Raw genomic sequence first — 12,400 nt, forward strand, 5'->3', positions numbered from 1 at the left:
CAAAACACGGAGGTGTTTTTCTAACACAGCCAATTTTTTAAATATTGTTACAAAATCTCTATGGTTCCGGTATCCATTCAGAGATCTCTTGCAGTCCAACTGCCCACTGAAGAATTTCCAAACCAATGCGACTTAAGGTCCTCCAAAAGAGCGTACCAATTCATAAAAGGCCGGCAACGCACTTGCAAGCAACTGGCAATATGATTTTCCATGGGCGGCGGACATGTATCACTTAGCATCAGCCGCGCCTTCTGCCCGTTTGCGTTTATCTGTTTAGTTGAATTTGTTACCTACCGTCGTTTTAGAAACCTTGGTGTGTTAATTATTTGCTATTATTATTGTTTTCAATTGCTATTTATGTATTATATTGTATTTTAGTGGATACTTAGCGAACCCATGCGACTCCTTTAATACAAAGAGTCCACCCGTGAGTTGTGTGCTGCGATATTGCGGGCTACTCTCGATTGTCAGGAAGTTGTATGGATCTGGCCTTCTTAAGTTCTCATCTCATTTTCACACGTGTATATCCTTTCTAAAACATATTATTTTCATATGTAACTGATAGTCCTTATTTTAACATGATGTGTGAAAGCAAAAAAAAAAAGAATTGCCAGCAGAGAATCGAATCCAAGGTCAGATTTATGCGGGCTTATATAAGTTTTATATGTGCTGCTAACACTTTTAACATAGTCAAGTCTTGACTCTGAACCTAAGAGTGACAATCAGATTAAGCGCTAAATCCGACTCCCTTACGTCAAAGTCCAAGACATTTTTGACATAAGAGAGTCGTAGTTCGCGCTAAGTTTCGCTGACCCTAAGTCGAACTGGTTCGGAAATGCCTTAAAAACGCTGATGAAATGAGGTAGAAAATGCAGAGGGACCCCACATCTCTACGCAAGGGATCAAGCAGCTTGGACAGTGGTGCTGCTCTTCGTTGAAGACGGTAAAGCTGGTACTGGGAAGCTCCCGCCTAGAGGTGTCTTAATAAATTAAATTAATAGGAATAAATTATTTAACACAATTTTACAAATTACAATCGACCTAGAGTAATAGTAATTTGAATTTACTAACACTATTTACAACACTTAACATTAATTAAACTAAATCGATATATATAATAATAATTTAAAGCATTCCCCTCCGTCGTACAGATAAAAGTGAATAAAAATATTCAAAATCGCATCTTCCCTTGTAAAAATTAATTACCAAATCGTCCGTGAAATTCATTTATTGAATACAAATGTAAGTTACGACTCCACAGATGTGAAATTAAAGGACCATAAATTATAGATAGAGCAGTCAAACTCTTTTGAGATGAATACTTTGTTGTTGACAGCAAAGAGAACGAATTTGAATTGGCATTTTTTGTAGTAATATCGTATAAATCTTTTCTTTACTTAAATATACCTATCATTAAAACAAAGTTATAGTTTAATACATAGTATATAAATATAACACTTTCAATGAGAACGCATAAATTATTATTAATCTTCAATCTTGTTCTATGTTTTAGCTACAGGTGTGTCTGTGTGATAGGGAAGAAAAGAAGATACAAAATAGAAAATATGTTTTTAAGAAAAATAACTAAGGTACTCGTAATAGATGTTACAATAACACTAAATAAACTTGAGTGGATATGGGCGGGGCACATGGCAAGAGGAACAGAAAAGTGGAGAAAAAAAGAACTAAATTCGAGAGGAAGACAATTTAGGTGGGTAGACCAAATTAAAGAAACAGCAGCGGGTACACGGCAGAGAGGAATGGCGGGATTTGGAGAAGGCCTTTGGCATAAAAGGAACAGAACCTAAAAGAAGATTACTGTACTGAAATACAAACGTGTTTAAATGTAAACGTATCTGAATTAAAAGGCTATTATTATTATAATGTTTTAGCTACTATGGTGGAATATATAACTGTGTTCTTATGTGTGTAGGTTTGTTTAATTTGACTAGCTTATTTTCAGGTATTAGATTTAGTATTTTTATTTTTATAGAACATGGACAAGGAGTCTCACCTGATGTTAAGTGATACATTGTAATTGGTAAGCATAACTGGTATTTTGGGAAGATTCGTGGGGTAGGAAAGTTGGTGCATTCATTATAAAATAGGAAATAACGAATGCATTGATGAATATATAGAAAATAGTTGACGATATTTTATCTTTGATCTAATAATTTCACTTACGCTCTCTAGCATATGAAGACATCAGTCATCGGTGTGGTGTATGTTGATGTTGATAATTGTGTGTGTGTGTTGTGTAAATCAAACTTGGCGATTGAAAAGAGCAGCGGAGAGTTTATTGCCACTTCTTCTCTTCCATTCTACACCCTTGATTTGAGAACTGGCAGTAAATGTAAAATTAGAAGCATTTCATATATATTTTTTTGACGTTCATAAGTGTACATTGTTACATGAATAAATTCTTTTTGACTTTTTGAATTTCCTATTATGTTGATAATTCCCTATTCGTGATTGCCTTACTTTGTTTATGCTAGTATAAAAAAGCATAGGCAACCCTAGTTTTCCCTACAAAACAGCATCGATTTAAACTTTGCTCTGTAGTCGACAAAAAAAGAAAAAGTGAAAATTCTGAACGCAACAAAGTGGCAGCTGCCGCGTACAGCGCCGCGCTGATTGAACCAACGTTCCAAATTCGAACGCTTTGACGTTCCATGAAAACTCTTTCTATTTTTCAATTTTGACAGCTCTGAACTTTGAACTATGACTTTTTAATTTTATATGCATTTCAGTTGTATGTATACAATAAGAACTTTGTTTCAATACGTTGGCATACGACAGATTTAAACTATCTTTCAATATTCACGCCTAAAATACCGGTATTCTGAACAACAATAAAATCTTCAAACCGTTAATCCTAATTAAGTGACAAATTAAAACTTTATCTAGCGTAAAAATATCAAATTAACACATCGACCGGTTACATTTAACAAATTGTAAACCTGCCAACTGTAGCGTGATTCTTAAAAATTATTTATGGTCTGAAAAGTATGACTTAAAAACATCATTAATAACATCCATTATCAAAACATCAATAAATTATCTGCGTTGAATTGGCGCGTTTTTTAATGTCAAATTAGGAGCCATTTTGTCAATTGTCAATGCTATTGTTCTTTTTTTGGGTGCGTTCACGCGTTCGTATCTTTTATTTTGAAGGGGTGAGTTTCATGTTTATACGGGGTTTTGTATCTTTTAGATTGCGTGTGGGCTTCGGATTACTTTTTTTTAATCCAACGAAGAATGTTTAGGGCTTTTTAAACGAGATTCGTAACAGTTTGTGGGAATTTAAGAATTGCACTTACACCTGTTTTGCGATTATTTAAACCCAGCTTATAATTTTTTATATTTGGATAGGTTTTTTTTAAATTCTTAATTTTAATTATACAGTGGGGTTTAATGTACGATTCTAGGATCGAGCCTCTGTTTCGACGACAGTGTTTTAAGACAGTATTCTTTCAAAAGAATTAAGAAGAAAGTTGTTTCGACTTAGGGTCCTTCATGAAAAGAGCGTACCAATTCTTAAAAGGCCGGCAACGCACTCGCGAGCCCTCTGGCATTGAGATAATAATAAAAACATTTATTAGTAGTATATAACATGGAAGGATTGAAGTCATTTCGAGGTCTAGAGGCCTCGGAGCAACAAAGGAGTGAAAGCCCTGGCCCCAAATATTTTCAATATAAAATTTTAGTCAGAGGTTAATCAATCAAAAATTTATTGTGAAAAAAAATATTGGTTGTTTGTAAAGTAGGTTTACGATCGAGATGTTTACGTGATAACGTCTTATTGGTGATATAAGTTTTTGGGAAGTAAGGAATTAATGAAGATAACAATTTTTTCAAATTTTAAATTACATCTATCGTTTTATTCACACTTTTGATGATAAATTTCGGGTGTAAAATGACAAGTTTACTTATTCGACTATGATATACATTTTTCTTCATACATTCACGGAATGACTGGCAGCGCTCGAGATGAGACGGGAGATCGGTCCGTCTCTCTCTCGTTATACCTGCGATCGCGCTCGTGAGGTTTTGGTGTGACACAAGTTTCTGAACATGTCACCCGACTAAAACGATTTTAAAGACGTTATCACGTCAAAAGTATTTTAGTATTTAACAAACATATAACTGGTGTTTGTTAGTCGGATTCAAAATATGTTTTCCGAAGTCTCCTTTGTGGCCTCAGGGCTGTAGCCCCGTATGCCCTGCCTGAATCCAGCCCTGGTTGAAATCTTTTTTTTTTTATAGAACAGGGGGCAAATGGGCAGGAGGCTCATCTGATGTTAAGTGATACCGCCGCTCATGGACACTCAATGCCAGAGGGCTCACGATTGTATTGCCTAAAATATATTTAATGTGTAAGGGCTGTCGCGACATGTGGCAGTGGCCACATAGCGCGCATGGTCAAAATCCAATGGACCGAGTCTCCTTAAACAGAGACCTCGGAACAAAAGACCGCCCACCGATTAGTTGGAGTGACGACATTGTCAAGGACAAGCAGCCAGTGGATGCATAGAGGGCAGTGCTTCTGGAGGATGATAGAGAAGACCGTCCAATGGACCATTCGAATGGTGAAGGAAAACATCGCGAGAAGGCCGGCATGTCTTAGACCCAAAAAGTCGACGTCGTGTGTCAGGCACAGGAGGCTGATCACCTGCCTATTAGATTGACAAATGATCATGAAACAGATTCAGACATCTGAGGCGTAGACCTAAAGAGGTTGAAGCGGCACTGGTTTATTTTTTTATATAGAACATATGTAGGAGATGATATACTATGTACAGTTTAAATGAATTCCGAAATATATGGTAACTACATAATAACGGAATGTATAAAAGTTTTGGATGTACCAACAGATCGCTAGTATCGGTTATAACAAAAGTATGCTTTAGATTTTATACAACCTTTTTAGGTCTGGGCCTCAGATTTCTGTATCAGTTTCATGATCATTTGTCAATCGGCCTCCTGTGCCTGACACACGCCGTTAACTGTTTTGGGTCTAAGGCAAGCCGGTGTTCTCACGATGTTTCCTTCACCATTCGAGCGAATTTAAATGCGCACATAGATACTAGATAGGTGCACAGCCGGGGATCGAACCTACGACCTCAAGGACGAGAGGCGCTAAAGCCATCACTGTTCACTCAACAACACTGAATCGTCATTTATTTTTGGCCTTGACTTTTAACATCTAAAAAGGTTGTAGCGCCACTGCTGTATTATTTTGATTTTATAGGTATATTAATTTTATTGCATACTAACCTTTTTTTTGTGAGCCCTCCATATCGCCGCATGAGCTCCTGGAGGTTTGTACTAAGCATTTCAACGTAGAGAGACGTCTATTTATAGGTAGCATACCGCACTGCTTGCCTTATATATTGGACCGTGCCCTCCATGAACGGTTAAAGCACTCGCCCGTTACCGTACAACACTACCAGGGGCCGAAAACAAATTTCAATTTCAATTAAAACTTGCCCTCAAACCGGGAATCGAACCCGGTACCCCTCTACTAGCTGCCACTTAGGAAGACCGCTAGGCTACGAGGCCCTTTTTATATACTAACCTAACCTTAACTAAGGTAAAACCGCAACAGCTAGTTCTGATTATCAGGAAAAAGACAAATGCCAAAGCAAACTTTATTCAAATAAACTTTTTAATATATATTAACATAAATTAAAACCCTTGGTCCGTGGGGTCCTAGCGCTTTAAGGCTTTTTCAAAAAGGTTAGTCGACATCACAGGATACCGAAGATCTGGCAGCTACCTTGGACAAAGAATTAGTCTAGCAATTCAAAGGGGGAACGCTGCCAGTATCTTCGGAACCTTGCCTAAAGGGACTCCTTTTAATGATATATTTTAGTTTATGTTAAGTTTAGTTATTTATTTCAATGTATATTATTTTATTATTAGTTTTATGTGTCTATAGTTACTACCAAAGTGTAAATAAAATTAGAAAGAAGAAATAAATTATGTAATAGTTACCATATCCATAGTTCGTAGTCCCAAACCCATCAATAGCGATGTACAGACAGGCTTGTTTGTAGTGCATGTAAACATGACAAGTACAGGGACGGAGTATTCATTCATTTCTGTGCGATTTTTAATATTTCTCGATTTTTCCACAAGTTTGACACGTTTTCAGCTAGCTGCCTTGCGATTTTGTAACTCACTTTTCTAACTCGCACAGCGGTTTTTGTAGTGGCGCGCTCAAATCAGTCGTGAAGCAGTCATTTTACGATTTGGCATTCTGATAAGGAGGGAGCTTGTAGTTTATTGTTGTCGAAAAGTGAGTTACAGAATCGTAAGGCGGAAACGCGGTTTCTGACCGTTTCAGGTGAGGGTCAATCACATAAATTAGAAAATTGTACTGCGATGAGTGAGATGGGGGGAGCAATTATCTCGAGGCAGGGTGGTGTTGCTTTTGCAAACGCCTTCAACTCCCTGCCCTGGGAGAGCATCCAGGACGACCTCGAGTATTAGTAGGAGCTACTATTTAAAAAGTCTTAAAGACAAAATCAGAGAACGGCTAATTGGATGCGGGGTTCCACAGGGTTTCGTTCTTAGGCCACTACGCTACAAAATCCATTATGACAGAGGGCTCAGGGCAGAACTTCTTGCAGTTGCTGGTGGTTAGGGTTATTAGGAAGCGTGTTTACGTGCAACTGAGTGGTCCGAGTGGTCTCCGAAATTAGAAGGCTAGCTCTCATCGCCGCCTTGCGAAATCCGAGGTGATCTGTTTCCCTGGCCACCGCAGAGCACCATCCCAAGGCGCAAGAAGTTCGCAGTAGTGCAGCAGACGGGGACACGCTTTAAGGGAAACTGTTACCGTGTCTCTCATAGTGAGCAGATGGGGCTGTTGGGTTTTATTGTGTTGCGTTGCACCCGACACTCCTCGTGTCACTTTTAATTACCCTGGCGTGGGGGTCTGTCAATTTTTTCCCCAACATTAAAACGTGGCCATACGGGTACTACGCTCAAGTTCTCGGGCTGGTAATCGACCTACGCTGGACGCTTAGAGCGCACTTCAGCGGGAGTATGCGTAATGCATTTGCCCACTTAAAATATTCACAGTTATGAATAGTTAACTTATAATTAGAGGAGAAATTAACAATTTAGAATCAATTTCACATCTTTTCTGTTGACGTTCATAAGTACTTGTTTACCTATATGAAAGTTATTTTGAGTTTGAGTGTATAAACAAAGCCTGTGAGGAAATTAAAATACGTTTTAAATCCCGGTTTTCGGGTCCGTCCCTGTGTTCACTCTACTCAAAAGCGTATAACGTTTCTGTAGCAATTTGTGATAACTTGATACAGGACTATCAACAAAGTTTCAACGCAACTGACTGACCACTAAATGGTATTTTTAGATGCAGAAATTTTCACATTGGTTCGATTTCTGGGAATAAATTTGTGTGTGATAAAATTCTAGTTGGTTAGACTTTTTAGTAGAACAGGTGGCAAATTTAGTGATACGGCCATAGACTCACACTGAATCAGGAATCGCGGTTGCGTTGACGTCTATTGCCATTTTTTTATAGAACAGGGGGCAAATTCAGTGATACTACAATTGACGTTGTTCGCGAGTGCGTTGCCGGATTTTAAGAATTGCACTCATTTCTTGAAGGATTCACAGTTATTAGGCGCCACATAAAAATGGCAACCGACGAAAATTTTACTCTTTGATATAAATGGATTATGAAGCAAACTGATACTACCCAGAGACACTCACATTAACAGACTTCGCGGTTGCGTTGCCGGATTTTTAAATATTTCATTAATTTCTTGAAGGATTCATAGTGAATAAGCGCCACATAAAAATAGCACCCGACTAAAATTTACTTTCTCTATTTTACAATATTTAATAATATTTAGGTAAAATAGATTTATTATAACATAGTTGTCTTAAATATAATATGGAGTGAATATTGACTTAGGTATATATTTGATATCTTAATAAAGTTATTATTTTTTAAAAATATACAGAAATAAAAACCTACAAATATCAAAAACTAATTCTACTGTATTTTAACCATTATATTAAAATAATTGAATAACAGTTACAATTTTAAACCCCTTTAAAACCCCGTTAACCAATGGCTATTATTAAAATTAAAAAGTTAACCGGTGACGTCAGAGCCAGGTTAACCCGGGGCAACGTCAATCATACTAATTGTTTCGGTTTTGCTTTTGACCGGGAATTGTCTAAATTTAGCTATTAATAAACATATAACCATAAACACGCAATGAGGTAGATATGTCACCGTATAAGGCAAAGATCGGACTTGTTTTTTTTTTCTTTTTAAATAAAGTAATGATTAAATATTTCACATTTTTGAAGTGAAACTTCTTAAGGCGCTTGAGGGTAAAATTTTTACGGATGCGTCACGAAGATGTGCAGCGTTTTTGTCGAAGAAAAGGGAGAGAGCGATTGAAACCGATTGAGAGAGAGTGAGAAGGGCGAATTACCTAAAAGAAATTCTTTTTTTAAATTAAAGAGAATTTTTGAAATATTAGTATTTTATATTTTATGTAAAATAATTTATTGAAATCTCAAATGACGAATTTAATATTTTAATGACAATTAAATTAATCAAATTCCTAACATATCTTCGTTTTTCTCTCCCTCTAAGTCTCGGAAATCTAAAGTTTTATATTTGTATAAATATGAACTATAATGAGTTATAAATTATGAATTTAATTACATATTATTATTTTAATTAAAAAAAAAGAATTTCTTTTAGGTAATATACTCTTCTCACTCTCTCTCAATCGCTATTCCCTTTCAACAAAAACGCGGTCTTCGTGACGTACCGTAAAAACTTTACCCTCATGCGCCTAAAGAAGTTTCAATTCAAAAATAAGTAGAACATAAGAACAGAGCGTTAACTAGAGACTGTAAGTAGTGTTTTTGGACTCTTTCTTAAGGCCGATTTACATTATCATTAGTGTTTAGGAGAGTGCTTTAGGATAGTACTTTAGTTGAAACATGTAAACGCTACTTGCTTTAGTAAACGCTACGCTAAAGAACTTGCCTTTCAAGTTTTACTAAAGCACTCTCCTAAACACTAAGATAATGTAAATCGGCCCTTATGTAAAATATCCTTATTAGTAAATTAGGTTAGACTTAAATTACTTATTAGTCTTAAGTTTGGCTAGATCGTAATGTCTTTAAAGTCGATGTCTAAAATTAGTAATAGGTTTTATAGGTATCATTTTTGCAAACTACACTTCAATGGAAGGACTTTAATAACACTTTTAAGCGGGATTACAAAAATCAAATTGTAGACGTTGCGCGTGTGAATTGACCATAAACAACAAACACGCGGTCATAGTGAACTAGACCCTTGACAATTGACATATTTGTCCTGCTAAGTGCATGTGTCAATATTTAACTGCGGTTAATGTTACTGATTGATTTTGTTAATTGAATCAATTGATACTACGCGTTTAAATTGTAATATCTATCATGTGTTTGCAAGATTTTCCGTAGTGAGGAAAATCTTGAAAAAAGTTCGCGTTTATATTATTTACAGCTACTTGCGAGCGGTGTCTTAAAAATTCAAAATTCAAAAATCATTTAATCATATAGGTAACACATTTTACACTTATGACTTGTCACTAAAGAAATACATATTAATGCTTCTAATTTAACATTTAGTGCCAGTTCTCAAATCAAGGGCGTAGAACGGAAGAGAAGAACTGGCAATAAACTCTCCGCCACTCTTTTTAATCACCATGTTTTTTTTTACACGTTTGTAAGGCTATCGCTATATAGGATTAACGCTATCATATAATAATAATAATAAAAGCCTTTGTTACTGTAATTACTAATACTAGTACATAAAAATGTGACACTAAAAATAAAAAATAAATACTAATAATTAATCGGCAAGCCGGTTGATTTCTGTTTTACAGCTTGTCATCAACAGGGTTTAACAGCTTACAACTTAGGTTACAAATATAAAATATTAAAAATATAGATACAATTTATATCATCCAGTGACCCCTTATACGATTAAAGTGTTTATAACTATTGAATTTCGCATCTGTGGTGTCGTAACTAATAAATACAATAAAACGTTTATTTGATTATTATTTTTTTTCATTTAAAAAGATTTATGGCCAGTTTTATTTCGAGATCCTAATTATGAGATTGTAAATACTCCTTGTTCATAAAAATCAGTCTGATCACGCTGTTATAATTAAGGTCTAACAATTAATATTATGAGGTAGGAATCTCCGAGAAAAGAAATCTTAAAGACTAATTCGTATCTTAAGTCACAATTACGTCTTGAATATTGTCAAATGTGTCAAACTTCACACAGAAATTACAGCTCTTTCGCAGACATATTATTATTACGTATTCCCAATCTGTTCCCGCTGGTGTTAAAATAAATTCATTTGAGATCAAAGATGTGTTTTGATTAGATTAAAATAGGGGGTGTTCTGTAAAGAGCTCAACCCGGCAATAAAATAAAAGCAGTAAAGCATAGAAAATCCCACCAAGTGGCCACGTGACTTGCACGTGACATCTGCTGTGCGAGCGAGAAGGAACATCTAAGTTTATAAACCATGCCTACACAGATAATTTTTCTAATGCAATTCAAAATTGCTTGGACTAGCATTTTGAAATCTTCTTCTCCAGAGGGCGTTCGAAGCATGACCCGAGTAACACTTGCTCATAAGATACATAAGGCTGATCACCTCAGTAGATTCGTCTAGAACTAAAACAAACGCAAAAATTTTGTCCGACCATACATTTTGCTGTGCGTACTTAATTATTCTTATGTAAACTTAAACCAAGTTCTAATCAAAACTTTCATATATTCAAATATGTTTGACGTACATACAATTTATTACGTACCTATCAAAGTATTTTATTTTCCCTCCAAAGGTTCATAGGTAACAGATTCCTCAAGTCGTAAACAGTAGAGTCAATCGATGTCCACCAGATGTCAGTGTCACGTGCGCGCCACGCGTTACACAGATTATGTCAACAGCACGCGGCGAACCATTACTTACATGCTCCTTCGCAGATTATGATCAATACTTTGAATAAATTCTCGAAAAGTTTTTTTCAATTACAAGAATTTTTCAACGACATTTTATTCGATTATTTCATGATGAAACGTTTGAGTCTACTACGTCTAAAAATAAATCAGTGGCGCTACAACCTTTTTAGGTCTGGGCCTAAAATTTCTGTATCCGTTTCGTGGTAATTTGTCATTTTAATAGGTGAGTAGGTGATCAGCCTTGGAATTCACGCCGTGGACTTTTTGGGTCTACGGCAAGCCGGTTTCCTCACGATGTTTTCCCTACCGTTCAAGCAATCAATGTTAAATGCACACATAGACAGAGAGTCCGTTGGGACAGCCGCGGATCGGAGCTACGACCCCAAGGATGTGAGTCGCACGCTGAAGCCACTAGACCAACACTGTTCATCCTTTACTGCATCTTAAATCGGGTTATATAAATCTTCGACATTCCGTCCTCTATTATTAAAAAAAAAAATATTTTTCCAACTAGTTTAATTAGGTAGTTATATATTAATTCAAATGTAAAACCTTTTTTCGATATACATTTAAGGTGTCAACACACCGGGTGGCGGGCGGTGATTTAGCGGGCGTGTGTGTGACAGGCATAGCACCTTTGTACTTTATGTCGTGTGACCACACCCCAAGCGATTTAGAAAAAAATGTTTATGATATTCGTAGCTTTTACATCTAATTTAATAATTCATGGCTCCAGAGCAAAAATATTCGTTCATACTATGTGCCTGTGTATAGGTATGTCGCAGCCAACTACCTTAATTAGCCGTTCAATTAACAGTCTGGCCTCTTAACCATACAGCGCTTTTTAACTAGCGGCCTGAAAGATATTCCAACAGCTAGGCAAATGACTTGAATCGATGTCGATACATTACATGCCTATTCTGTTGCGTCGGCAAACAACAAATTTGATTATGTTTTCCATTTAATTAAAAATTGTTTGGAAGAGTTTAGTGACACTTGAGAGTAAACGTAAGAACGCTAATAAGTTACATTTTAAATGTATTAAATAAAGAATTTCTTATGTCAGATATTTCAGCTTTTTATTTCTGTCACATGATCGTACGAATGGCATAAAATTAGCCAGCTTGTTTATTACATGTTGTCACAAACGATACGGCTGAATATCTTTCAGGCCGCTAGTTAAACGGCGCTATTTAGTTAAAAGGCTAGGCTGTTAATTGAACGTCTTATTAAGCTAGTTGTCTGGTATATATAGATTTAGTTGAGGTGTGACATCTCCGCTACTTTATTACAATTGCTCTCAGCAATCTCTAATCCTTTTAGGATTCTGATGAACGACAAGAGTACCTACTGGTCCCGTGGCTTGAGAAT

This window comes from Pieris napi, chromosome 13 (assembly GCF_905475465.1).
Source record: "Pieris napi chromosome 13, ilPieNapi1.2, whole genome shotgun sequence".
Classification (NCBI taxonomy): domain Eukaryota; kingdom Metazoa; phylum Arthropoda; class Insecta; order Lepidoptera; family Pieridae; genus Pieris; species Pieris napi.